Here is a 27,308-nt window from a genome sequence, read left to right as displayed (position 1 = left end):
TCAGCCGGGAGTCTGCCTCTTTCCCTCTCTCTCTCTCTGTCCCTCCCCCTGCTCTCTCATTTAAATGAATAAAACCTTTATAAATAAATAAGTAAATAAATAAATATCCTTAAAAAACTAGCCCTGCAAAAGGGCCTAAATTTAATTGGATTAGATGGAATAAATTATGCCCCAGGAAATTATCAAAAACAATAAAACAGTTAGATAGCAATTAATGGTGGTAATAGATGATTGTACCAATAGAGACAGACAACAGAGAGACCAGAGAAAGAGACAGTCAAATAGGTTCTGCTAAAACCACTGCCATACCAAGGTGATTATGCACACACCAAACCTGCACCCTCTGAGGTGATATCAGAGGCTTGACGCAGTGAGGGAAATAGATTTTAATGACTAGTACAGCCAAGTTATAAAACAAATCAACAAAAGACAACAAGAGGCAGCCTGGGAAGGGGGTGGGCTGTAATCTGCATTCATTTATCTACAATAAATCATCTAAAAAGTCCAGTTTTCAGCAACAGCAAAAAAATACAAGATGTGCAAAGAAACAGGAAAGTATGACTCGGGCGGGTGGGGGGAAGTAAGCAATAGAAACAGTCTTTAAGAAGGCTCAGATATTGGACTTAGCAAATAAAATTTTCAAAGCAGATAGTATGAATATGTTTAAAAACTAAATGAAACCATTGTTAAAGAAATAAAGGAAGCTATCATAACAATGCCATATCATGGGGGATGGGCTAGGTGATGGGTATCAAAGAGGGCACTTGTTGTGATGAGCACTGGGTGTTGTATATAGGTGATGAACCACTGAATTCCATCCCAGAAAACAATATTGTACTGTATGTTCACTAACTAAAATTTAAATTGAAAAAAAAAAACACAAAAAAATGGCACATCAAATACAGAATCTAAATAAATAGAATTTTTAAAACCCAAATGGAAATTCTTGAGTTTCAAATTATAATAATAGAAGTGAAAAATTCACTAGAGGAATTATATATAGATTTTACCAGCAGAAGAAAGAATCAGTGAACTTGAAGAAAGACTGGTAAATTGTGCAATCTAAAGAACAGAGAAAATGAACCCAAATGAACAGAACATCAGAGCAATGCAGGACTCCATTAAATAAGCCAATATATATGTAAGAGAGTAATAGAATGAGTTAGAAAAAGGCAGAAAAATATTAGAAATAATAATAGCTGAAAACCTCCCCAAATTTGGTGAAAAACATTAACCTACACATACAAAAAGTTCAATAAACTCTAAGTAAAATAAAGGTAAAGAGATCCACACCCACACAAATAATCGCAAAAATGTTGAAACACAGAAAGTTAAAATCCTGAAAGCAGCATGAGATAAACAACTCACCACACACAAGGGAAGCTAATAAGTTTAGCAGCTGAAGTACTATCAAAGACAACAGTGGCTGAAAAGCAGTAGGATGATATTTTTTAAATATTGAAAGAAAATAAAAAAATGTTAATCAAGAATCTTCTATCCAGAAAAACCATCTTTCAAAAATGAAGGTAAAATAAAGACATTCCCAGAAAAACAAAGACTGAGAGAATTTGTTGCTAGCAAAATCTGCCTGACAAGAAATGCTAAAAGAAGTTATTCAGGCTGAAATAAAGTGACCCTGATGATAATTTGATCCCACAATAAAAAACACAGAGTACTGGTAAAGGTAATTCTATAATTATAAAAGATACTCAAATGTATATTTTTCTCATTTTAATTTATTTGTATGAAAATATAAGTATCTTATGAAATTGTTGGGCATATAACATATAGAAATACAGTAAGTTTGGCAATAGCAGCACCAGGGAGGTGGGTGAGAACAAGCTGTACTGAAGTAAGGTAATGAAACCTGATGGTAACTTGAATCTATAGAAAAAACTGAAGCAAATCAGAACAGTAATAGAAAGATTAATATGATAACCTCTATAAAGATATACTTCCTTGCCATTATTCTCTCAGCTTCTTTAAAAATATAAATTATAAGATAATAAACATAACATGTTGGGTTTGTAACATATAGATGTATAACAAATAATAATAGCACAGAAAGGGGAGGCAGTATAGAGTTATACATGGGTAAGATGTCCACCTCTCACACAAATTAAGTTGGTAAAAATATGAACTAGATTATGATAAACTAAGATGTAATGGTAAGCTCCAGAGCAACAAGCAGGAAAGTAACTAAAAATATACTGGAAAAAATCATAAAATTAAAATAACATGCTAGAAAATATTATTTTAATCAAAAGAAAGCATCAAAACAAAAAGAGGGGAAAAAAGACACAAAACATAGAAAACCAAATGTGACAGATATAAATTCAACTACATCAATAAGAACATTAAATATGATTTAAACAATCCAATCAAAAATAAGAGACTGTCATACTATATTAAAAAATAAGATTCAGGGGCGCCTGGGTGGCTCAGTCATTAAGCGTCTGCCTTCAGCTCAGGACATGGTCCCAGGGTCCTGGGATTGAACCCCGCATCGGGCTCCCTGCTCAGCAGGAAGCCTGCTTCTCCCTCTCCCACTCCCCCTACTTGTGTTCCCTCTCTCGCTGTGTCTCTCTCTGTCAAATAAATAAATAAAATCTTAAAAATAAGATTCAATTATATGCTGTCTATTGGACATACGTTATTTTTAAATTTTATTTAAAAAAATTTTTAATTTAAATTCAATTTAATACACTGCGTTATTAGTTTCAGAGATAGAATTTAGTCATTGATCAGTTGCATAAAACACCCAGTGCTCATTACTTCTAGTGCCCTCCTTAATACCCATCACCTAATTACCCCATTCCCCTACCCACCTCCCCTCTAGCAACCCTCAGTTTGTTTCCTAGTCTTTTATGGTTTGCCTCCCTGTTTTCATCTTACCTTATTTTTCCTTCCCTTCCCCTATGTTCATCTGTTTTGTTTCTTAAATTCCACACGAGTGAAATCATATGAGAGTTGTCTTCCTCTGACTGACTCATTTCACTTAGCATAATACCATCTAGTTCCATCCATGTTGTTGCAAGTGGCAAGATTTCATTCTTTTTGATGGCTGAGTAACATTCCATTGTGTATCTATACTATATCTTTATCCATTCATCTGTCGATGGACATCTGGGCTCTTTCCATAGTTTGGCTATTGTGGATGTTGCTTCTATAAACATTGGGGTGCATGTGCCCCTTTGAATCACTATGTTTGTATTCTTTCGATAAATACCTAGTAGTGCAATTGCTGGGTCATAGGGTGGCTCTAGTTTTAACTTTTTGAGGAATCTCCATACTATTTTCCAGAATGGCTGTACCAGTTTGCATTCCCACCAACAGTGTAAGAGGGTTCCCCTTTTTCCGCATCCTCACAAACATCTGTTGTTTCCTGAGTTGTTAATTTTAGCCATTCTGACTGGTGTGAGGTGGTATCTCATTGTGGTTTTGATTTGTATTTCCCTGATGACAAGTGATAGTGAGAATTTTTTCATGTGTCTGTTGGCCATTTGTACGTCTTCCTTGGAGAAATGTTTGTTCATGTCTTCTGCCCATTTCTTGACCGGATTTTTTGGATTTTGGGGGGTTGAGTTTGACATATACTTTAGATTCAAGATATAAATTGGTTGAAAGTAGAAGAATGGGAAAAGATATATCATGTAAACAGCAAGTACAAGAAAGTTGGAGTGGCTATGATATTAAATAAAATAGATTTAAGAACAAAAAATTCACTAAAGATAAACAGGGATATTATATAATGATAAAAAGGTCAACCCATCACAAAAACATAGCAATCATAAACCATGTATATACCTAAAAACAGAGCTCCAAAATACATGAAGCAAAATCTGACAGAACTGAAGGGGGAAACAGGCGATTCAACAATAATAGTCAATGCCTTCAATATCCTACTTTCAGCAAGGACTAAAACAACTAGGTAGAAGATCGACAAAGATATAGAATTTTGAACAAAACTATAAACCAAATAGACATAATAGACATGAATAGAACACTCCATCCCAAAATAGAATATAAACTCTTGTCAAATATACATAGAACATCTCCAGGTTAGGTCACATGGTAGGCCATAAAACAAGTATCAGTAAATTTAAAGACATAAATCATGCAAATAATCTCTGAATACAGTGGAATGAAATTAGAAATCAGTAACAGAACTAAATTTGGGAAATTCACAAATATGTGGAAATTAAAGAACATATTATTAAATGATCCATAGGTCAATGGAGAGATCACAGTGGAAATCAGAAAATATTTTGAGATGTATGAAAATGAAGACATGACATATCAAATTTATGGAATGTAGCTAAAATAATACTTAAGAAATTTATAGGTGGGTCTATATTAAAAAAAGATCTCAAATCAATAACCTGGCTTAAGACACTGGAAAAAGAAGAGCAAACCAAACTCAAAGCAAGCAGGAGAAAGGAAATAATAAAGATTAGAATGGAGATTACTCAAATATGAATAGAAAAATAATAGGGAAAATCAATAAAACCAAAAGTTGATTATTTGAAAAGATCTAAAAAATTGAGAAACTCTTAGCTAGACTGACAAATCAAAACAGAGAGAATAATCAAATTAGTAGAATCAGGAAAAAAGTAGGGGACATCACTACTGACTTTCCAGAAATAAAAAATAGAATGTCTAAAGATTAAAAATATGATATCTATAATGAAAAGAATACTGACTGGGATTAACAATAGATTAGATACTGAAGAAAAAGATCAGTAAACTTGAAGACTAAGCAATAGAAATTATTCTAAATGAAGCACCAAGAGCAAAATGACTAAAAATTTTAAAAATGAATAGATAATTGGACTCCTAATAAGATACAAGAAAAAAATAATAATAGCCAAAATTTGTCAATTTATTAAAAATGATAAGCCTGAAAATTCAAGGTCAACAAATCTCAAGCAAGATAAACACAAAGAGAACCACACAAAGGTGTCCATAGTCTGATTACATTAAACTAGTCATAAAGAGAAAAATGCTAAAAGCATTCAAATTAAAGGCATATTATATAGAGGAACAAAGGTAAGAAGGATCACAGACATCTCATCAGAAACTACGCTATTTAGAAGGCAGTGAAGTGACATCTCTAAAGTGATGAAAGAGCAATCTGTCAACCTGGAATTTTGTACCCAGTGAAGTTGTCTTTCAAAATTGAGCACTAAATAAAGACTTTTTCAGGCAAACAAAAGCTGAGAGATTTAATCAGCAGCAGATGTACAGTATAAAAAAATATAAATGAAGCTCTTCAGGTAGAAGAAAAATTATTCCAGAAGCAAACTTTGATTTATAGAAAGGAATACAGGGTGCCATAAATGCTAAATATAGACCTTTTGTCATTTTAAAAATCTCCTTAAAAGATAAATGACTGTTTAAAGTAAAAATAATAAGAAAGCATTGTGGGGTTTATAGTATGTGCAAAAGTAAAACGTATATATGGCAACAATAGTACAAAGGATAGAAAAGATAAAATAGAGGTATATGGTTCTTACACTGTGTGTCAAATAGTGTAATATTACTTTAAGGGAGGTTGTAATAAGGGCATCCTACTGTAACCACTAAAAACAAAGGTGTATAGCTAACAAGCCAATAGTGGAGATAAAGTGAAATCATTAAAAAAATTCAGTTACTCCAAATGAAGGCAAGAATAGAGAGGGGGAAAAAACCTGAAGAGCAAATAGAACAAATAGAATCCATATACCAAAATCGTAGATTCAAACCCAAATATATCCATAATTACATTAAATGAAAATCATCTAAACATACAAATTGAAAGCCATATATTGTCAGATTGGATTTAAAAAAAAGCACAAGCAAACTATTTATTGTCCATAAGAAACCTACTTAAAATATAAATATACAGATATTTTATAAGTGAAAGGACAAATTCCAGTTCTGGCCAAAATAGAATAAGCCAGCTATAGCCTATCTCTTCTGATAAACAACTAAAAATGATGGTCAAAATTAAAAAATCAAGTACCTGAAGACTGAAAAGTAATCAAAGCAGGTAAATTGTGAAAGAGAGTTAAAACTTAGTGAAGGGGCCTGCAACAAGGTGGATGCTGCATATATTTTTTCTCTTGAACATTTTTTTTGAGGGTAGATCCCAGTTGCAGAGCTACACAGTAGCATAGTGACATGATTGGTGAAAATTTGAATAAAAACCCCATATTACTAGGCAGAGTAACCATAATAGGGACTATTATGAGCCAAAGAGGGGGATGTAATTCTGTTGAATTTTGTTTTGTTTTCTCTAGCAGCTTTGCACAGTCATGGAGTGGTTTGGCAGTGATGGCTGTATAAGCAACCAAATATCCAAGGGATACACTGTCTTTCTGGCCAGAGGAACCACGAAAGGGGGCACCATGGCCTCAAGAGTGGGCTCGTGAAGGAAATTCTGTATAGAAGAGAGCTAGAGAAAATGATCTCCTAATTCTGTGAATGAACCCACACAAGTCCTGTGCTCATCCCTAAGCTGTACAGGTGCATGAAAGACACAAAAGATCATAACAAAGGGCATGAGGAATGAACTAAGATTTAAACTACCGCCCAGGGCAGCTGGGTGGCTCAGTCAGTTGAGCATCTCACTCTTGGTTTTGGCTCAGGTCATGATCTCAGGGTCGTGAGATCAAGCCCTGCATCAGGCTCCACACTCAGCAGGGAGTCTGCTTGAGATTCTCTCTCTCTCCCTCTCCTTCTGCTCTTCCCCCTGCTCATGCACTCTGTCTCTAAAATAAATAAATAAATCTTAAAAAAGTAAACTACTACCCAATGGTCAAACACTTGAGTGGCACATGCACAGAGCAGAAATAAAACAGCAAACTAATGACTTGGAATTGAACTGAAATTAGAATCACCACCCACAGAAGGCAGGATTAAATTTGTGGTCTGACCCTAACTTGGTTGAGTACCTTCTAAAAAAAATTCTCTAGAGGATTATAGTGTGACGCATGGTTTACATGACATAACTTTCACAATGTCCAGGATACAATCCAAAATTACTCAACATACACAGAACCAGGAAAATGTGACCAATTCTCAAGGGAAAACCAATCAACAGATGCCATACCCTATATGATCTAGATGTTGGAATTATCAAAGGCTTGAAAGCAGCTTGTGACAAATAGATCCCAAGAAGACATCCAAATGATTTCTTGCTTCCTGGCAGCCACAGCTTTATGTAATCCTCCCCACCTTGAGTGCAGGCAGGATCTGTGACTTGCAATAGACTATAACAAAGGTGATGGGATATCACGCCCCTGATTAGATTACATTACATGATAAAGGTGATGAGCTATCACTTCAGAGGTTATGTCATGTTATATAAGACTCTGTCTTAGCAGACTACAAAGAGAGATTCTTTGCTGGCCTTGTAGATGCAAGATGCTATAATGGAAGCTACCTATGGAGAGGGTCATGTGGGAGGGCTACAAGCTCCAAGGAACTGAATTCTGCCAACAATCATGTAAGCTAGGAAGAAGACCCCAAGCTCCAGATGAGAATTTAGCTCAGGTGACACTTTGATTACAGCCTTGTGAGATGGAGCAACTAGGCCATGCCCAGACTCCTGACCCCCAAAGACTAAGAGATAACAAATGTGTGTTGTTTTAGGCTGCTAAGCACATGACAATTTGTTATGCAGCAATAGAAAATAAATACACAGCTATTAAAATTATGCTCCATGCAGTAAGGTAAACATGTTAAATGAATGAAAAGATAGTAGTTTCAGCAGAAAAAATGAAACTATAAAAAAATGTAAATTTTAGAAATATATACAAAATCTCAAATTATTTTAAAAACATGACTTTGGGGCGCCTGGGTGGCTCAGTTGTTAAGTGTCTGCCTTCGGCTTAGATCATGATCCCAGGGTCCTGGGATTGAGCCCTGCATCGGGCTCCCTGCTCCGTGGGAAGCCTGCTTCTCCCTCTCCCACTCCCCCTGCTTCTGTTCCCTCTCTCTCTGTGTCTCTCTCTGTCAAACAAATAAAATCTTTTAAAAAATAAAATAAAATAAAAAACATGACTTGATGGGCTCATAGTATAATGTAAATGACATAACAGAGTCAGTAAGATTTAAGAGAGGTCAACAGAAATTATCAAGTAAGAGTAACAGAGGAAAAATATTGAAAAAAATATTAACAAATGCTCAGGTACTTGTGAAAGAACATAAAAAATTCTAACATTCTTGTCATTGGTATCCCAGGAAAAAGAAATGGGCATATAAAATATATTTGAAGAAATAATGATTAAAAACTCAAATTTGGCAAAAGCCATGCTTATAAGATTCAAGAGGTTCAGGTAACTCCAAACATAATAAACTCAAAACCATGCCTAGGCACATCATAACTGAAGTGCTGAAAACCAAAGATCTTTTTAATATTGAAATCAGGTTTGTTAAACACTGTATATAAGAGAACAAAGATTCAAAGAACCATGGATTTCTCAAACAAAACAGAAAAACCATGGGGGCCAGAAAAACAGTAGAAAAGCAAATTTAAAGTGCTAAAGAAATAGAACTATAAACCAAGACTTCTATATATAGTGAAATAATCTTCAGAAATAAAGGTGAAATAAAGACATTTTCAGATGAAGGAAAACTATGAGAATTCACTGCCAGCTGATCTTCTCTAAAGGAAATTCTTCTAGGGAAAATGAGATCGCAGGAGAATGATAGAAGAGTGACAGAAATAGTATATATCTGGTAAATACTAAAAATTATACTCAAGTTCTGTAAAATCTGTATGACTCTTAGAAGCAAAACTCATGATGTGGTATGTGGAATTTTCAATGTATGTAGGTGTAATACACGTATCAATGATATAAGAGTAGGGTAAACAGATCCATACAATTGTAAGGTGTCTGTATTTTGCTTGATGTATTACAATATTAGCTCAAAGTAGAAATGCAGGGTACCTGGGTGGCTCAGCTGGTTAAATGTCTGCTTCAGCTCAGGTCATGATCCTAGGATCCCTAGGGTGCTGGGATCGAGTCCCGCATCAGGCTCCTTGCTCAGTTGGGAGCCAACTTCTCCCTCGACCTGCTGCCTGCTTCTCCCTCTGCCTGCCACTCCCTCTGCTTGTGCTCTGACAAATAAATAAAATTTTTTTTTAAAAAAGTAGACAATGCAATATTATGTGACTTGTCATCCATAGAGCAAGTACCAACACACAAATGAGATATAGCAAAACAGCAATAGATAAATAAAAATGGACTATGAAAACACTAATATTCCAAAAGAAAGCAAGAATGGAAAACAAAAGAAGAATAAGAAGACAATCAGAAAACAAATAATAAAGTGGTAGTATATAATCCAGCCATACCAATAATTACACTGAATGTAAATTGTCAAAATATACCTAAGACAGAGATTGTCACACTGGTTTAAAAGAACCCTACATGTTGTCTACAAGAAACCCACTTTAAATATAAAGACATATAATTCAAATAAAGCTGAAGTAGCTATATTAAAAAAGGACAAAGTAGACTTCAGAACAAGGAATATTACCAGGGATAAATAGGGACATTACACAGGGATAAAAGGATCAATTCACAAAAAAGTCATAATAATCCTGAATATGCATGCTGTTAGCAACAGAGTTTCAGGGTACATGAAGCAAAAAGTGATAAAACTGAAAAGGAGAAATAGGAAAATCGATAACTATAGTTGGGGAATTTAACACTTTTTTCTTGGCAATCAATAAAACAAGTAGACAGAAAATCGGTACAGATATTGAACAGCACAACTCTATTAACCAACTCTACCTAATTGACATTTATAGAACACTCCACTCAGCAAGAGCAAAATACATAGTCCTTACAAGTGCACAAGGAATATTCACCAAGTTAGACCATATTCTGGTTCATAAAACAAACCTCAAAAAGGTTTTTAAATTGTGGTTAAAAAAAAAAAAAAACCACATAGGAATGGGACCTAGAACGCTTCACAGTCAGCTGATCATGCTGTGCTGGAAATCGCAGGTCAGTACGGATGAAGTTCTATAGCGAGGGGTATGCAGTCAAAATGAAGGTGACAGGAGATCACATTTGAAGAAAGGGTGACCACTCAGACTTGATTTCCTTTAAATTTTTTTCTCATGTTCATATAAATGTGTATCAAAGACATGAACAAGCATTCTCCTTACAGTTGAGGATTTTTCATTTTGAATGCTTTTTGCTTAGTAGTAAATATTTGCTTCCCTAAATGGCTCCCAAATTGTGGGGAAGTCTCTACACATTTTTTCTTAAGTTTTTATTTAAATTCCAGCTAGTTAACATAAAGCATAATATTAGTTTCAGGTGTACAAGAGTGACTCAACACTTACATACAACACCCAGTGCTCATCAAGACAAGTGCCTCCTGAAACAAATAATGCAATATATGTTAAGAAAAAAAAAAAGAAGCAGAAGAAGGTAGCAGGAGGGGAAGACTGAAGCGGGGGAAATCAGAGGGGTAGACGAACCATGAGAGACGATGGACTCTGAAAAACAAACTGAGGGTTCTAGAGGGGAGGGGGGTGGGAGGATGGGTTAGCCTGGTGGTGGGTACTGAGGAGGGCACATTCTGCATGGAGCACTGGGTGTTATGCACAAACAATGAATCAAGGAACGCTACATCTAAAACTAATGATGTAATGTATGGGGATTAACATAAGAATAAAAAAAAAAAGACAAGTGCCTCCTTAATATCCATCACCTATTTAACCAATTCCCCTTCACCTTCCCTCTGTAACCATCAGGTTTTTTTTCTCTGTAGTTAAGAGTATGTTTCTTGGTTTGGCTCTTTTTTCCCCTATGATCATTTGTTTTGTTTCTTAAATTCCACAGATGAATGCAATTATATGGTATTTGTCTTTCTCTAACTGACTTATTTCACTTAGCATAATACTCTCTAGTTCCATCAACGTCATTGTAAATGACAAGATTTCATTCTTTTCTGTGGCTGAGTAAATAGTCCATTGCATATATATAACACACATTCTTTATCCATAACTCTATGTCCATCAGTTTGACAATTTAGACAAAATGGACCAATTCCTAAAAAACAAAAACAAACAAAACCCCCAGAAACTATTAAAGCTCAATAAATAAAAAATATATTACCCAAATAGTCGCACATCTATTAAAAATTTTTCGCCTGGGTGGCTCAGTCATGAGCATCTGTTTTTGGCTCAGGTCATGATCCCAGGATCCTGGGATTGAGCCCACATCAGGTTCCCTACAGGGAGCCTGCTCCAACCCCACTGGGGCTCTCTCTCCCTATCTCTCTCTCATTCAAATAAATAAAGTCTTAAAAAAATTTTTGTTGTTGTTGTTTAAAACCTTTTAACAAGAAAAACTCTAAGCCCAGAGGGCTTCATTGGTGAATTCTAACAAACATTTTTTTTAAAAATTTTATTTCTTTATTTGACAGAGAGAGACACAGCAAGAGAGGGATCAGAAGCAGGGGAAGTGGGAGAGGGAGAAGCAGGCTTCCCACCAAGCAGGGAGCCCAATGTGGAGCTCGATCCCAGGACCCTGGGATCATGACCTGAGCTGAAGGCAGATGCTTAATGACTGAGCCACCCAGGTGCCCCAAATTCTAACAAACATTTAAAGAAGAAATCATACCAATCTCACACAAATATCCAGAAAATAAAAGGGAAAATGACCCAACTTATTTTATATGAGGCTAATATTATCTTGATACCAAAGCCAAACAAAACATTACAAGAAAGTAAACTATAGACCAATATCACCTATGAACATAGATGAAAAACTTCAATATTCAAAAATTAATCAAATGCAATTCACCATATAAACAGAATAAAGAAGGAAAAGCAGATGATCCTCCATAGGTACAAAAAAAAAAGCATTTGATAAATTTCAGCACCTATTTTTGATAAAAACTTAAGCAAACTAGTGTTAAAAGGAGACAGCAGGCCCCAATGGAGTCACTTATGCTAAACCCCACCAAGACTTAATACCCAACCTAATTGCAGCTTCAGCTTCTCCCAGATATATGACCTTTGACCATCCAACCTGGAATTTCCTGGTCAGCACTAAGAGGTAGTCCACTGATTGGATTCTCCTTAGGGAGAGTGACCTTGTCTGAGACAATGCATTCTTTGCTAATAGTTTCTTTTCTTTTATTCCCTCTCTGCCTTTAAAAAACTTTCCTTTTCTGCAACTTGATGGAGCTCCTTTATATTTGCTAGATGTGATGCTGTCCAATCAATGAATTGTTGAATGGAACCAATTTGATCTTTAAATTTACTCAGTTGAATTTTTGTTATTTACCAATAAGAAAAAAATTTCTTCAATCTGATAAAGAGCATCTACTAAAAATCTAGAGCTAACAAGATAAATTTTTAAAAGATTTATTTATTTGTTTGAGAGAAAAAGAGAGAATGAATGGGAGGGGCAGAGCGAGAGGGAGAGAGAATCTCAAGCAGATTCTGTGCTGAGTGTGGAGCCTGATGCAGGGCTTGATCTCACAACCCTGAGATCACAACCTGTGCTGAAACCAAGAGTTGGATGCCTAGCCTGCACCACCCAGGTGCCCTGAGAGCTAACAAGATACTTAATGGTGAGAGATTTAATAAATCCCTCCTAAGATCAAGAAAAAACAAGGATGTACATTCTTATAACTCTTATTCAACAACTACAGCAGTGCTTCGGGGAAATTTATGGCATTAAATGCTTACATTAGAAAACACAAAAGGTCTCAATTGAATAGTCTAAGCATCCAACTTAATAAAACTAGACAAAAAATAGCAAATGAAGTTCAAAGTAAGCAAAATGAAATAATCAGAAATCAATAAAATTTTTAAAATTTTAGTTGACACACAATATTATGTTACTTTCAAGTGTGTACAACATAGTGATTTCACAAGTCTATACATCATGCTATGCTCATCAAAAGGATAGCTACCATCTGTCACTCTACAACACTATTACAATGCCATTGACTATTTTCCCTATGCTCTACCTTTTATCCCCATGACTTATTCATTCCATAACTTGAAGCCTGTATCTCCCACTCCGCTTCAACCATTTTCCCCTGTTCTGGTCTCCTCTCCTCTGGCAACCATCAACTTGTTTTCTGTATTTATGGGTCTATATCTGCTTTTTGTTTCTTTGTTTATTTGTTTTATTTTTTACATTCCACATATAAGTGAAATCATATAGCATTTGTCTTTCTCTGTCTGACTTATTTCACTTAGCACAATATCCTCTAGGTCCATTCACGTTGTTGCAAATGGCAAGATCTCATTCATTTTTATGGTTGAATAATATTCCATTGTATACATATATCACATCTTTTTTTTCCAATTATTATATTTGGACCTTTAAGAAACATATACCATCAGAGGTGCCGGGGTGGCTCAGTTGGTTGAGCATCCAACTCTTGGTTTCAACTCAGGTTATGATCTCATGGGTTGTGGGATCAAGCCCCGTGTCAATCTCAGTGGTTGGTGGGGGATCTGCTTGAGATTCTCTCCCTCTGCCCCTCTCCCCACTCACATGCCCTCTTTCTCTCTAAAATAAAAATAAATAAATCTTTTTTTTTAAAAAGAAACATATACTATCAGATATACCACTATTCTAGTGGAAAAATCTATTCTAGTTTTGGGGAAGCATACGTGTCACAAACTATTTTGCTTCTAGTCTCCAAGACTTTACTAAGAGTTTATCAAAAAGTGGGCTCTGTGGGTTGCCTGTGTGGCTCAGTTAAGTGTCTGCCTTCGGCTCAGGTCATGATCCCAGGGTCCTGGGATTGAGCCCCACATCGTGCTCCCTGCTCTGCCGGGGGGCCTGCTTCTCCCTCTCCCTCTGCCTGCCACTCCCCCTGGTTGTTCTCTCTCTCCCTCTGTCAAATAAATAAATCAAATCTTTTTAAAAAAAGTAGGCTCTGATCTATGGTATCCTGAGCCTTGAGGTTTTGAATGTTTTGATTACTGTAGAACAATTTCAAGGGGATGAACTTAATTCCCAGCTGTTTTCCTTCTGGAATGGGCTAATTGTTTTGAAGTTACACAGTCCACTGCAAGAATATTCAATTTTTTAAGCTTTGTGATCTATTTAGTCTTTAGAAAACGTGGTAAAAAAGTAATTTTCTGTGCAAAAAGGATGAACTTATCAGAACATACCAAATATTAATTATAACAAAAAGCAGTATACATAATGTCTTTGTCCAATGTTCACTTTAATGACTACTTCATAGGCTAGTAACTATTCTTAACTATAGAGACTATTTCTGGATCAATACAACCCAAGCATAGCTGCAGTCAACTCCTTAACACAACTCTTGGTATCTGACATTGATTAAAAAATAAAAAAGGGTAAGTGAACAAATACTCATATATGATGTTTTCAAGAAGCTACTCTTTGTGGAAGTATATAAGAAAAGGGACTTTCAGTAAGCTATTGATGGGAACTGGGAGGTTTATGGCTATGGCTTTGGAAAGCACCCCAGGGAGTAGTAGGAAGGCATCTGTAAGAGTAGATTACACAGCAAAGGATAACTATCTAAAAGAGGTGGGCATTTTCTCAATTAACTTAAATTCTGAGACTTTCAGTGGTTGAGGAATAGAAATAAGACCCAAAGAAAAGAACCATCTTCATAATGGCTTAAAAGGTGACTATGCCATTTGGCTTATGATGCTAAATGTTCCAAAAGCCTTTGGTGGTGTGATATGGACAAGAAAAGTATTAATAAACCAACCACATAACACCATTAAAACTCAAAAACACTTATTTTTTTTGAAGTTTTATTTAAATTCCATTAGTTAACATATGGCATAACACTAGTTTCAGGTATACAGTACAGTGTTTCAATACTCATATACAACACTCAGTGCACATCACAACAAGTGCAGTACTTAATCCCCATCACCTATTTAACCCATCACCCCCACCCCTCTCCCCTCTTGTAACCATCAGTTTTCTTCTCTATAGTTAAGAGTCTGTCTCTTGGTTTTCCTCTCTTTTATTCCCCCTATGTTCATTTGTTTTATTCTTAAATTCCACATGAGTGAAATCAGGCTATTTGTCATTCTCTGACTTATTTTGCTTAGCATAATACATTCTAGCTCCATCCATGTCATTGCAAATGGCAAGATCTTTCTTTTTATGGCTGAGTAATATTCCATTGTATATGTATGTGTGTGTATATATGTGTGTGTGTGTGTGTGTGTATAAAACTGCTAGAACTGATAAACAAATTCAGTAAAGCAGGATACAAAATCAACATACAGAAATCTGTTGCATTTCAATACACCAGTAATGAAGCAGCAAAAAGAGAAATCAAGGAATTAATGCCATTTACAATTGCACCAAAAACCATAAATACCTAGGACTAAACCTAACCAAAGAGGTGAAAGACCTATACTCTGAAAACTATAGAACACTGATGAAAGAAATTGAAGATGACACAAAGAAATGGAAAAACATTCTGTGCTTATTGACTAGAACAAATAGTTAAAATGTCTGTATTACCAAATGCAATCTACACATCTAATGCAATTCCTATCAAAATACCAACAGCATTTTTCACAGAGCTAGAACAAACAATCATAAAATTTGTATGGAATTTTTTTCATTTAAAAAAAATTTTTTTTAATATTTTATTTATTTATTTGACAGAGAGACACAGCGAGAGAGGGAACACAAGCAGGGGGAGCGGGAGAGGGAGAAGCAGACTCCCTGCTGAGCAGGGAGCCCAATGTGGGGCTCGATCCCAGGACCCTGGAATCATGACCTGAGCTGAGCTGAAGGCAGACGCTTAACGACTGAGCCACCCAGGCGCCCCTCATTTAAAAATTATTGAGAACACATAAAACGAGGCAACATTTCTTTTGTCTTGTCTTCCACTGTGGGGTCTGTTGGTGGTTCCTCCATTGTTGCACTGTTGCTCTCTGAGCCAGTGTTACTATCACTGGTCCTTTCCTCAGCTATACTGTCCACCCCCTCCTGCCTGCTCTACTTGTCCTCAGGAGTAGACGTGCCTTCTTCACCATTCTGTTGGCTTTCTGTCGCTGCCTCAAAGTTTGTCTCCTCTGTCTCTAATGGGATGCTCTAGTTGTCTTTCTTCTCCTTGGCCTTACTAGCAGCTTGCTTTTCCTCAAGAACCATGCAGCTCTGACTGCATTCAGGTCGCTGTGCTGCCTATTTCTCCCTTTCCTCCTGTCTTTTGCGAACTTGCTCCTCTGCCGGGGCAATTTCGGTGGCAATTTTTTTTTCCATATCCACTTCTACTTTCAAACCACATAAACTTTTAAGTTCATTGTTAAATGAATCTGTGGTTTTCACGAATTTCCTCTTCTTTTCCTGGTGTTGTCCCTCTATTTGAAGAAGTTCTGCTTTTAGTTTATACTGATGAACCATTAAGGACTGGACCTGTCCTTTGAGGACCTGCGTTCTAGCTGTTGTGACAACTGACTGAACATCTGGCACCACACTCTCACTAAGGATTTCAATGATGAGGTGGTGGTTTCTCTGGAAACGGGTGGTGACAAGTCTGTCTCTGGAGACTTTCTTCCTCTAGAGCAGCTTCTGCATGACTTTTTGCATTTATCTAAGCAAGGTATGTAGGGGAATTATGATAGGCCTTCATAGATTAATTCTTTTCTGCTTCATGTTTATTTAAATATTCTTGTTTTTCTTCATCAGTGAGATCTTGACACATGCTATCAATAATCTTGCCAATCTCCCAGAAGCTTAGGTCAGGATTGGAAGCTTTTACTTAGTCCCAGACCTTTCTGCTGTACCTCATGTAGGGCATTAATGGCTTATCTGGTGGCTTTGGGCATTTTTGAATCATAATAACAGAGGATGCCATGACCTGGCTGTTGGTGCCTGGGTTACCTCCCAACCTGTAGTTGTAAGCAAGACGACTGTATGGATTGTATCCCACAGACCCCGGTGTGCTGAGCATTTGTGTTGCAGGAGCTGGATTGGGAGGTGGGGCATGCATAAGATGGTCTTTTTGACATTTTGGAAGATTAAGTTCTCAGTTCCTTAAGAATGAATCTGAGACATCTTGGGCAGAAAAAGTGTCCACTGCTCTGGCCTTATTTCCCCAACATCTTTATCCATTCATCTATCCAAGGACACTTGAGTTGTTTCATATCCTATTATAAATAATGCTGCAATAAATAGAGGGGTGTATACACCTTTTTGAATTAGTATTTTCATTTTCTTTGGGCAAATACCTAGTAATGGAATTACTGGATTATATGGTAATTTTATTTTTAATTTTTTGAAGAAACTCCATACTGGTTTTCACAGTAGCTGCACCAGTTTGCATTTCTACCATCAATGCATGAGGGTTCCTTTTTCTCCACATCCTTGCTAAAACTTGTTATTTCTTGTCTTTTTGATATTAGCCATTTTGACAGGTGATATCTTATGATTTTGATTTGCATTTCCCTGATGATTAGTGATGCTGAACATCTTTTCTTGTGTCTGTTTGCCAGCTCCATGACTTCTTTAGAAAAATATCTATTCAGGTCCTCTGCCCATTTTTAATCAGATTATTTGGGTTTTGTTGTTGTTGTTGTTGTTGTTTTTTTTTGGTGTTGAGTTATATAAGCTCTTCATATACTTTGGATATTAATGCCTTACCATTTGCAGATACCTTTTTCCATCAATAGGTTTCCTTTTCACTTTGTTGATGGCTTCCTTTGCTGTGCAAAACCTTTTTATTTTGATGTTGTCCCAATAGTTTATTTTTGCCTTGGTTTCCCCTGCTTGAGAATACATGTCTAGAAAAATGTTGCTAGGGCTGATGTCAAAGAAGTTTTTGCCTCTGTTTTCTTCTAGAAGTTTTACAGTTTCAGGTCTCACATTTAGGTCCTTAATCCATTTTAAATTTCATTTTTTTGAATGTAGCTGTCCAGTTTTCCCAGCACCATTTATTGAAGAGACTGTCTTTTTCCCATTGGTTATTCTTGCCTCCTTTGTTGTATAGTAATTGACCATATAAGCATGGGTTTATTTCTGAGCTCTCAATTCTGTTCCATTGAGAAATCAGTGATTTTTTTTTAAAAAAAAGTTTTTTTTGTTTGGTTTTTTTTTTTTTTTTAGAGAGAGAACAAGTGGGAAGGGCAGAGGGAGAAGGAGAATCTCAAGCAGACTCTGCACTGAGCACAGAGCAGACTCGATAACATGACCCTGAGATCACAACCTGAGCTGAAACCAAGAGTCAGATGCTTAACGGCCTGTGCCACCCAGGTGCCCCAGTGATTTTTTTTTAATTCAGAAAAGTTGATGAAATGAAAAGTTGGCTCTTTGAAAGGATGAATATAATTGATAAACCTCTGGCTATACAAACCAAGGGAAAAAAAAGGAAGAAACAAATTGCCAATATGAAAAATGAAAGTGGGACTAACACAACAATCCTGCAGACATTAAAAAGACAGAAAGGGGAAACATGAACAACTCTATGCCCATAAATTTGACACGGAGTTGGATTAGACCAATTCTCTGATTCAAAATAACAAAAGCCATTCAAGAAGAAATAGGTAACTTGAACAGTTCTATATCTACTAAATTTAATTTATAGTTATAAACCTTCCAACAAAACAGCAGGTTGGCATGGTTTTACTGGAAAATTCTATTAAATATTTAAAGAAGAATTAAAGTATAATAATCACAACCAATTTAAATGAACAATTTGATGAAGTTTGACATGTATGACTATCTTCCCAGAGTAAAAGCAGAAAATTTATATATGGGAATTAATACATGTTCAGTAGCACTACCTTACATAAAGCAATAAAGTGGGTATGTTAAGTGTCATAAATATTTTTCATTATAGTCCACTGATCAAAAGTCACAAAACGTAGACCATTTCTTTTACTAAAGTACTCGCAACACTGGGCAATTTCCCTTTCCAACATTACACACACACATTTTGAGCATCTATCAAGTACACAGGACTTAACTAACGTTCTTGCCTCCAAATAACTAACAGTATAGTTATGAAAGTAAAACTTGGTAGTGTCAAATGAGGCCTGGGAGAGGTATGGTTTAAGGGTTTGGAGACTGGATAGGATTTAAAAAGCAAGAAGATAATGCTAACTACATCCATTCACATCTTAACAGCCATTTCATAGTAGTAAGACAATATGCTTGCTATCCCCCAAACCTCAAGAGCTCATTCTTACAGTCTTTTCTTGGTAAATGACACTGCCTCTGTCTGGAAACGCCTTTCATCCTCTTTTTCACCAAGTCATATCCCTTCAAGCTTTGAAAATGTTCAAGACTCTTCTCTTTCAGGGTTGATTCACTAATTAATTCATTTGCTCATTGAGAAATATTTATCAAGCACCTAATACATGTAGGTACTGTGGATACAGCAGCAAACAACAAAATCCCCTCTCAAAGAACTATGTCATTTTAAGGGGAGAACATGCAATAAACAAATAAATGAAAAAAAATGTCAAGTAGTGGATAAATGATATGAAGAAAAATAAAGCAAGAAAGGACATTAAACAAGGATAGTGTGCAGGAGATTTTTGTGTGCTGTAAAAGGTGGTCTGGAAGGATATTTGTGACTTGAGAAAAGACCCAAAAGAAGCGAGGAAGAAAACCATATGGTGCCTATCTGTGGAGGTGGAGAAAGATATTCCACACAGAGGGATCAGAAAGTACAGAGACTCCAAGGCATACTTGGCATGTTTGGTACTAAGAGTAAGGTGTGGTGTGGTAGAAAATGTGGTCAAAAAGTAGCATTATGTAAGCCATATTGAGGACTGTTTACATAAGAAGCCAGGGGGAGCAGAAGAGCAACATGATTTGATATGTTTTAAAAGGACCCTATGGTTGTTGTGTAGAGATTAGAATAAAATAGGATGCAAGGATGGAAGCAGAAATATCAGTTATGAGGGTACTGAAATAATGTAGTTCAGAGATAACAGTGGTTTATATCAGGATGGTAGTACTACTGGAGAGGATGAGGAGCAGCGTGGATATATTTAAAATTCAGAGCAGATAGAATTGCTAAGGGACTGGCTGTGGGGTGTGAGAGGAAAAAGGAGACCTAGGGTATAAATGCTGGAGGAATGTCCTTTTGTAGGCAAGAGATGATGGAATCTAGTGCATAAGTGTATGGATTGACTTTAGATAAAAGCATGTACAGTTTATAGTAACAGGAGAGAAGATAGAGAAAATAGGCACAGATGCAAGTAGGTGAGTAGGTGTGGGAGGAGGAACTTTTGGAGGTTCACAACTGATTGTTTTATTTTTTCTCAGTGAAAGGAGAAATGTGGAACTGAGAGTAAAGAGGAAAGATGTGATGAAGATTTAATGAGAGAAAAGAGGCCAGAAAATAGTCATCCAAGGAGATATCCTGACCAAACTGACCCAGATCCAGTTACTCACTTTACCAAATCCTAGCACCTCCACATCAATTTCCACCCAGCAAGATTCATTTTTACTTGGTAGATGTTCAACTGTGCTCTCTATTTGCTCTGATTCCTTCAATAAATCCTCACCCAGTGGGGGTACTCTATGGTTTACTAGAAAGAGAATAATAATTAGGGGCAAACTATCTACTCCATTGTGAGGAGAAACCTCACAACTCTTAAATCTGGGCTCTTCTCTCCATCTCCACTGTCACCTCCCTAGGTCAGGCCTTCATCATTTCTCACTTGGGCTTTTGCAGCACCAGCCTCCTAACTTATCTCTTGACCTTTCCCCTCACCTCTCTCCAATCCATCGTCCACACCACCGCTGATATATAAATTTATTCAACTCCCCTGCTTAAACCCTTCATTATTATCCCTCTCCTTTTTCTCTTTAACGACTTGCAAAATTTTCCAGCTGAATCTATCCCTCCATCTCCTTCTCTTGCCTCACATCCTACACCCTAGCCATGCCAAATTACATTTGATCCTTGAATACATCAAATCCTTCAATTCCCCTGTGCCCCTGTACATCCTGTTTCGTCTACCTGAAATGCACATCTGCCCTTTCTCAACAAGGTATTTTTACTAATCATTAGAGACATAACTCAAAGGTCAACTTCTCAGTGGCACCACATGCATAGGTGACCTCTTTTCTGTGCTTACATGCCTCCCCCATAGCACTCATCTCACTATATCAAAAGTATTTATGTATCTAACTTCCCCACTAGATATATTATTCATCTTTTATCACAAGCACTTAGCACAGTGCCTGGCACATAGTACATCAACAAATGTTTATTGAATGAGTTGATTGTAGAATTGAGATTAGAAACAGCAATAAAACAAAAATATAAGTTGACAGATGAAATACAAATAAAAATTCTTTAACATACCCAAACAAGATATATTTCTATAAAATGTCTTAGGAATAGGAAAAAAAAAAGAGAAAATCTCAGCAATCTTAAAGAAGCAGATTTAACTTTTGTCAAAGATGACAAAATGAGACCTGACAGAATAATGCATAGCACAGCAAATACTCCTCTTTTTTCACCAAGTATGCCCAACAACAGATGGAATAAGTTTTTATTCTGAAGTGTTTTTAAGGCAGATATTGACTCTAGAAAACAAGTTATCTATAAACTTCTGCTCAGAATAGTAGGAATTTCCCAAGGTTTTATGTATTATGCACAATAAAGAACAAATGTTGTCATATGTGTGGCCCTGCAGTTTACAAAGCACTTTCACATGTATTGCCTCATTTAATTCTCACAAAAATCCTGTCAGGTAGGTTTTATTGTCCTCCTTTTACAGATGAAGAAACTGTGGCTCAGAGAATCCCTAATCCAACATCACATAGTAAGAGTTAGAGATAGAGCTAGGATTCTAACCCACATCTGTCTGTCTGTAAATCTATTATTCACTATACAGGCTGAGTTGATATTTTCATGGCTTCCCAACAAGTACACCAAAGTGAAGCCAATGAATTGTTGATGTGTTTTTTTGTACTTTCTTTTTTCCCTCTTGATTCTTCTTAGTATTTTCTACTGACCTAGAAAACCTCAGAATATGACCTTATTTGGAGATAGAATCTTTACAGAAGTAATTACATTAAAGTGAGGTCACTAGGGTGGGCCCTAATCCAATATGACTGGTATTCTTATAAAAAGGAATAAATTTGGACAAAGAGATACACATAGAAGGGAGACAGTATGAAGAGACATAGGAAAAAGATGACCATCTACAAGCCATGAGAGACACCTGGAATAGATCCTTCACTGATGGTCCCCAGAAGGAGTCAACCTTGCCAATACCTTGATTTCTGACTTGTAGCATCCAAAAACTAGGAGACAATAAACTTCTGTTGTTTAAGCCACCCAGTCTGTAGTACTTTGTTATGGCAGTCCTAGCAAACTCATACTGGTAAGCCTAGTAATTTTTGATTGAATGCCAGACATTGCATATTAAATGTTGGAGGAGCTCTGAATGATATTATCTTCCTTCAGAGATTTACTTTTGTTCCTGCCAGGTGATGAAGGACAGATCACCTTAATCCTGCCTGAGATTGAGCTGATTCAAAGCTGTGTTTTACTCTTTGTGAGGAATGGCATTTTTATAGTTTATCCTTTCTCCTGAAGTTTAGCCCTTTGGGGATCCCAAATGAAAACCTGAAGTAATTACCAGTGTCCCTCCTCTTTGGCAGGCTCTAAACTCCAATTTCTGACGCTCCAGCATTGTGAAACTTGCTGAAAGCTCTGCTTAGCTACTCAGATTTGTATCTGCCACTTTCTGCTTAATTTCTCAATTTCTTTGCCCTGTACCACTTAGAAATCAGCAAATGACACAAGGGAAAGGTAGTGTAAAATATTGGACTAAATTTCTTGCAATTTCTTTCTCTAGCATCTTAGACCCTCAAGTCCTGATTATCATGATAGCCCTGAACTCCAATTTTTGTCTCTACAGCTCTGTGAGATGCTAAAACCTCTGCTCAGGCTTTTTGCCTCTTAATTACTACTTTCAGATTGCCTTTTCAGTCCCTCTACCTATACCACTTATATTGGCAAATGCCTTGAAAGGAAACATCACTCAGAATGTTGTGCTCACCTCAATATATCTCTCCTCTCTGGGATTTAGACCTCTAGTTGCTTTGGTAGCTTTCTGATGTTTTCAAACAAGTATTTTATAATTTTATCCAACTTTTCTAGTTCTTTCTGAGGGATATTTGGTCTGACACAATTTAGTCTCTCAAAGCCAGAAGCACAAGTCCCCATATCCATGGTTTCTAATTCCATTGATATGCCTGTCCTTGGTTCATCCATTCATTCATTCCAACATATATTAAGCACATGGTAGGTGTCAATAACTCTGCAAGACTCTGGGAAAACAAAAAGTCCTATCTTTAAGAAACTCACAGTAAAATCAGTGGCGGTGAGACTACAAACATAAATAGTGAAACTACAATGCTGAAGTATTTAAAACTAGAGGTGTATAGAAGATGCTATAAAGAAGAAGTGAAAGTATCTTCTTCTGGGGCAGGAATCAAAAAGTTATCACTGAAGAGAAGATATTTGAGGTAGGTCAAGAATATGCCAGGTGAATAAGGAGTGGGAACGAGAGAACAAAGGCACTTCAAGAGGAGATAACATTATATGAGTAAAGGTATGGCAATAAGCATGGGAAATTATAGTGAGTTTGGTACTACTGGAACCAGATGAGTGATAGGGTGTGGTAGAACATAAAGGAGGAAATACAGAGTTATGATTGTGGAGGGCTCTGTCTCTGCCCTAAAAGTTATTATTTAGATAGTTTATGGATAATGACATTCCCAGAGGTAGAAATCTACCACATGTTCAGTCAGATTCATGGAGAATTCAACAACAGAAATTTAAGACTTCTCCAGTCAATGGCTTATAAATTTAAAGGCAGTATTATCATGCTTAAGCAACGTAGTAGGATTACTAAGCAATAAAGTCAAGTCTTTGAGTCACCTGACTAGTTTATAAGGAAAAAAAATCTAAAACACTGTAGTAAATATTATGTGGCCAAGAATTGAAATGAATCAAGTTTTATTTCCTAAGCATATAGGCTCAGTTACCTATTTGAAAGTTCAACAAGCAACAACAAGAGTTCTAATTTTTCGGAGGCTATTTGTCAACATTTGCCATCAAATGTTGATGCCATCAAATGACATTGCCATCAAATGTTGATGCCATCAAATGACATTACCATCAAACAGCAATCTATTAAATGCCTACTTACTTGTGAGGCTGAATACCCAGTAAGTCTGCTAAGAGTTTTCCCTTGGATTTAAAAATCTAAGATGCCAGACAACACAGATAACTATCCTACAAAGATGCAAAGACAGCAGTATAAAAACACTGAACATCTAAATAAACTGACAAGAAGAAGTGTTTACATGATCTATGCCTCAGGGCGCTGTCACTTCTGTGATGCTCAGGTCAACAGAGTTTAATGAAGAAGATGTGATTTCTAGCTTTTGCAACGCAACAGCAGAGAAAGGGTTTGGCAAACGAAGGAGAGGGTATTTTTCCAGAACATGGTATAATGTGGAAACAGTCTAAGCAAGAGGATCTTGCACAAAGAAGAAGCCGGATTATGTTTCTCTAAGAAAAGCAAAGTCATGGATTGGGCTAAGGGAAGAGATGAGGAAAGAGAAGTGGGCCATGAAAACACAGAGAGGGCTCATCCTCATTTCAGGCCCAAGGGCTCAATCTATATTTTTGCTGGCAAGTTACAATTCTGTAACTTAACATAAAGCATACCCAACCACTACTAATCAATCCTTTACACCCCACCCAAAAGGCCTCGACAACACTCTACAAACATTTAAAGAAATCACATCTAGCAATTAATTCACTAGTGAAACATCACTGAGAAAGCATAGTACCTAGCCACTGCATACCACCATTTCATGATAGCAAGAAGGAAAATACTAGATCTTGTGCCATTTCAATTAGATTTCTGATATCAGAATCTAAATACCCAAGTCAGAATTTGGCCATAATATCAGTGCTGGCCCTCAAAAACAATCTAAAACATTCAAAGGTTAGAGTTAGCAAGACCATAGTTCCAAACATCTCCAAAAGACTGACAACAATTTGGATTCCTATTCTTGCCAGGGGAGGAAGAGGGTAGCTAAAAATATAGGTGGAAGAAAGCAGGAAAGGTTGAATCCCTGAAGAAAACTCACATCCTTAAGATTACATAATACCGCTCCGAAGTAACTGAGCTGCAGCAGAAAAATTTCAAACACATTCCAACATGCCTCTAATTAAGATAGTTTTGGGAGGTTCCAGAATTATAGCTATCAAACGTGAAACCTAAAGAATTTACCAAGATTAAAAAGATTACAAACTTTAACTCAGGAAAAATCACACTGGAAAAAACAGGTTAGTTGGAATATACTCAGAATAATGTTAATTTGTTGACCTTTATACAATTGCTATATCATTTCAGATACAATTGTTAGTGATAAACACCTGGATTACAATAGGGTAGACCCTGTACAAAATATAAAATTAGATATGATTCTTGCTCAGAGAGTTCAAATTAAGTGTCTGATAAACTTTGTATTTCACCAGAGAAGTATGCAAATATACTATAACCATAAACTTATTTTAAAATACAGCAAGAAATAAAGATAGGACATATGATAATGTGAAATGTCTAACAAGCAAGAATTTTTGTAGCATGTAGAAGCAAGCTGAGTACTCACATGAGGTATGTATTTTGAAATGTTTATGGATGGCTAACCAGAAAGGCTAATTTAACACCTACACATCAATTGCATGGAGACAGAGCTGTGAAATATTTGCATTTACTACTCAGTAAGAGGATCATCACAACACTGGCATAAGAATGCCAGTTGTAATTAAATTAGATGAAATTTCACAATTTAAAAGATATGCAATCTCATTGCCTGAGAACTTTAATTTACATAGGCTGACTGGAAGGCTCTCAAAAATGAAACCCTGACTATAAAACTGCAAAGAAGGAGAAAAACAGTAAGTATCAAATGAGATAGCTGTCAAAAGTTCTTTTCATAATCTTGGATTTTAAAAATGTATAACAATAGCAATAACATTTATTGAGTATTTACTGTGTCAGGAACTGTGCTACATGTTAATGTGTATTATCTCATTTAATCCTCAGAACAATCCTATAAAGTTGTTCCTATTAGTAGTAGTATTACTTTATAGATGAGGATATGAAAGCTCAGAGGTTAAATAACCAATCTCAAATCACACATCTAGAAAAAAATAGAGGTGAGATTCAAACACAAATCTCAAGTTGGCAAAACACTAAAAAAGCTGAAGTTGAGAATACCCTGAGTCTTAGAAAGAGATATATTCTGAGCATATGAAAATGGGATTTCAAATTGCCATCAGAAATAAAAAGAAATCTAATGTTAGGTGACACAGAGAAAGAAAAAAAAAAAACAAAATTCCTACTTATCTCCATGTATCCTCTGTTAAGAAACTTGGAAGACCAAGAAAGGGTACAACAAATATTAGTAGAAAAAAAAAATGAAAACAGAGACACAAGAAGAGATTAAGAAGCAGTTGTCTTAGAATTTACATTCCAGGATACCGGAAAGACCTTGGGCTAAGATTTTCAAACTGCTGTCTAGACAGAATTGTGCATAATGAGAGAGGGACAGAATTCTGGAGAGAAGCAAATGTAGTCTTGATTTAAAAAAAAAAAAAGTCATGTTTGCAAGCTGGTGAATCTAATCTCAATTCTAAGCAAGTTGAATGAAACACATTATTACAGAGAAAGACTTCTGGTATGAGTAGAATGGTATTTTTCCCTATTTCTGCTAGCTAAACATAAGTATAAAACCTGGAAATGGTACAAAAGACAACCAAAGGAGAACTCTGAAGGGTGGTAAGAAGAAACTGAATGGTTTGGGGACACCAGAACTAGAGAACAGTACAGCAGGATGTCTTGCATACCTTCACCCAAAAGAGAAAGACCCAAAGTTCCATATCCTCCACCCTAGCAAGAGATCAGTCCAGGTAGACTCATTTCCTTCCCAGAATCAAACAGGAGTATGCCTGAAAACATCACCACTATACAGAATCAGTTGGGAGCTAAAGGGGTTCTGGACCCAATTCCAACATGTGGGAAGGGAGGTTGTTTTTATACCAATAATTCTCTAACACCAGGAGGGTGTCTAAGAATTCAACTTAATTCTGATACTATCTACCCAGAGATAGCATTAGATCCCACAGGTTAAGGGTTCGGTCTCACAAGACTGACCCTTCCCTCACTTCAGATGCCAATCGCAAGTTCAGGTTGTCACTTGTGCTTCTGACCAACTGGCTATAGGCCAGAGGTTCTAGTGATCCTCTCCTTGGTTTGATTAATTTGCTAG

At 36.4% G+C, this 27,308-nt stretch overlaps 1 protein-coding gene and 1 pseudogene across 6 annotated transcripts in view; both read right to left on the bottom strand.

Annotated features, from left to right (window-relative positions):
- The window catches only part of EDA (ectodysplasin A), a 345,587-nt gene that overhangs the window by 227,045 nt on the left and 91,234 nt on the right, over positions 1-27,308 (bottom strand). The gene's annotated exons all lie outside the window — the stretch shown is intronic.
- Positions 14,928-22,345, bottom strand: LOC129045907 (SWI/SNF-related matrix-associated actin-dependent regulator of chromatin subfamily E member 1-like; annotated as a pseudogene).

This window comes from Mirounga angustirostris, unplaced genomic scaffold (genome assembly GCF_029215605.1).
Source record: "Mirounga angustirostris isolate CCGP_5_RB_7025 unplaced genomic scaffold, mMirAng1.0.hap1 SCAF_11, whole genome shotgun sequence".
NCBI classification, from domain to species: Eukaryota; Metazoa; Chordata; class Mammalia; order Carnivora; family Phocidae; genus Mirounga; species Mirounga angustirostris.
Note: the sequence above shows the minus strand (reverse complement) of the source record. Positions and strands in the feature narration are given on the sequence as shown.